The sequence below is a fragment of the Propithecus coquereli genome, unplaced genomic scaffold, assembly GCF_000956105.1.
Source record: "Propithecus coquereli isolate 6110/MARCELLA unplaced genomic scaffold, Pcoq_1.0 Scaffold122, whole genome shotgun sequence".
NCBI classification, from domain to species: domain Eukaryota; kingdom Metazoa; phylum Chordata; class Mammalia; order Primates; family Indriidae; genus Propithecus; species Propithecus coquereli.
The window spans coordinates 4,232,737-4,235,167 of record NW_012136303.1 but is presented as its reverse complement, the minus strand read 5'-3'; the positions used below and the strand labels follow the sequence as shown (position 1 = coordinate 4,235,167).

At 41.0% G+C, this 2,431-nt stretch overlaps 1 pseudogene; it reads right to left on the bottom strand.

Moving 5' to 3' along the window:
* LOC105827526 overlaps nucleotides 1-145 on the bottom strand; it is a 2,531-nt pseudogene extending 2,386 nt beyond the window's left edge.
* Between the last annotated feature and the right edge of the window lie 2,286 nt (nucleotides 146-2,431).

Here is a 2,431-nt window from a genome sequence, read left to right as displayed (position 1 = left end):
TGCAGCAGTTCTGCATAGCGGGACACTGCTCACTCAATCCTTTCCAAATGCCAAACAGGAATGACAAGCTTCATGTCTTGCACTTCTGGCATGCCTTTTATTCTAGGGATTGGAGTAATCTGTAATTTGATACCAGGATGATCATCTTGTTCTGCCTTGGTTATTTGGGGTGTTGCTGTAACTTGTTCCTTCTCTTTTGAAGAAAGACAAGACTTTACAGATTCCATCTTGAAGAAAGACAAGACTTTACAGATTCCATCTTGGCCAGATTTTCCACTGATGTTATATTAGTTTCAGCAACGAAAGAGTCAGAAATAACTCCTTCTGTGGTTCTGTTTGGGTCTTGCAAAATATTTTCTTTCTTTCTTTCTTTCTTTCTGACCAAATTCTCCTGGGATGGGTCTTGCAAAATATTAAGAACAACTTCCTGAAACTCTTATATTGTTCCATTTTTACTGGCCTCTTCATATAGCCCAATAACATCAAAGGTGCCTTTATTTGCCAACAACTTTGCTTTGCAGATCCAAACTTTAGCGAATTTTTAGCCTCAGTTTATGCTGGACAATATGGTAAGTATTTCATTAGAAAGCACACCCCCTCCAATGAGCTTCAGACATTCTGTTAGAGTGTTGTTAATTTTACTGGACAGTTCAAGTTGTGCTTTCTCTACTTCCTCTTCTTTTTCAATACTCGTTCAGAATGAAATATTCATTTCCTCTATTACTTTTCTTTTTGTCTTAAGTTCCATAGGAGGCCATTTGTAGATTTTCCCCTTGGATTTCTGCCATTCTTCCAGCTGTTTCCTTCAGTCCTTTACTTGCCTTCTTTTTAATACTTGGATTCGCTTGGGTCCCATTTGGGACTCCTCTCCCATTTATGTTTGTGACACCAGCTTGAGTTTTGGGAGCTGTCTTGTTCAGAAAATAGTTCTGGGGAAAAGTCTTTTTCAACTTGGAGTCCAAAGTCCACACTTTTGGTTGAAAGCTGTTGCCACATTTAACCCCACTCCTTCCATTCGCGCTTATGCTAGGGGTGCTTGGAACGACTGAATTAAATCTGCCAACTGTCAAATTAGGTTTCTGGCTCATGGCTTTTGATTTTTGCAGGGCACATGATGTTTGAGGTCTAAAACAAGGTTGAGTGGACTTCTGATCTTGCTTGCTGTTCGGATGCCTGTTGTTATTTCCTCCCTGAAGCAAATTGGTATTCTTTCTGGGTTTGATATGTTTTACTTTCTGTTTAGCAACAGGGTCTGACCATAACTTAGTTTCATTTGGTCTTTCATATTTACTCTTATTAACCTTGATTTCCTTGGCCACTGGTTTCTTTGATGACTGAGCCTTACTAAGGATCTGAATAAAGTGAGAGGGAACTGTCCTTGGGGTTTTTTCTCCTGGTCTTGCAAGATCTGCTCCTCTAGAGAGTGGCTGTGATTTTATGGGTAGAGCCTGATTTGTGTTTCTCCAACAGGTTGTTTATTAACTCTGTCTTTCACAACAGCACTAGTACCTGGACTTTTGCCCAAGACTTGTTTAGGAGCCAAACTGCTCTTGGTTAGATTGTAAGAGCTAGTCTTTGGCTAACTTATGGTATGTAATTCAGGATCTGGCATCCTCTCAGGCTTTGATAAGGTTTGGGGCAAGTTCTCTCCATTCATCTCTTTTAGAAAGCGACCCAAAGATCCGTTTTCAACATGAGTGTTGTCCACAGAGTCTTAGCAGTTCCCTGATCTGTTACCCGCTGCTTTGCAGTTTTCAGTTCCTGTATCTTAAATGATCCTGTGAGTTTTCTTGACAGTTCTCCCATAGAGGATGATTTGACTTCATGCTGCTGAAGACTCTTGCTAGAAGGCTTACAATTTGGGTTACAAGAAACATCTTGAAACCAGCCTTTTGCCTACAAATTTTGGTGGCTCCAACCTTGGCTTCTGGCACCCTATAATATTGGCTGGTCTGAGCTGGAATTTAATGCTAATGGACCTTTTTGCTTTGACAGGCAAAATGGCATGGTTGTTAATATCCTTTGGGGGTCTAATAGTAGATTTAGAAGGTGGTAGATTTGGGCAATTATTCTTATTTTAGAGAAGGCTTGGAGTTTTGGGTCTTCAGTTTTCCCTTGGCTGCCGGGTGCTCCTGAACCTCTCTGTGCTGTGGTGGCAGCCCCAGCCCCACCACGACTCCTCAGTGATAGTTCTTCTTCCAAGGCCACACCTGGAGCCACATGACCCCCACATTTTCTTAATCCACTCATTGGTTGATGGGCACTTAGGTTGATTTCATGTCTTTGTGATTGTGAATTATGCTGCGATAAACATACAAGTAGAGGTATCTTTTTGCTATAATGATTTCTTTTCCTCTGGGTAGATACCCAGTAGTGGGATTGCAGAATAAAATGGTAGATCTACTTTTAGTTCTTTGAGAAATCTCCATAC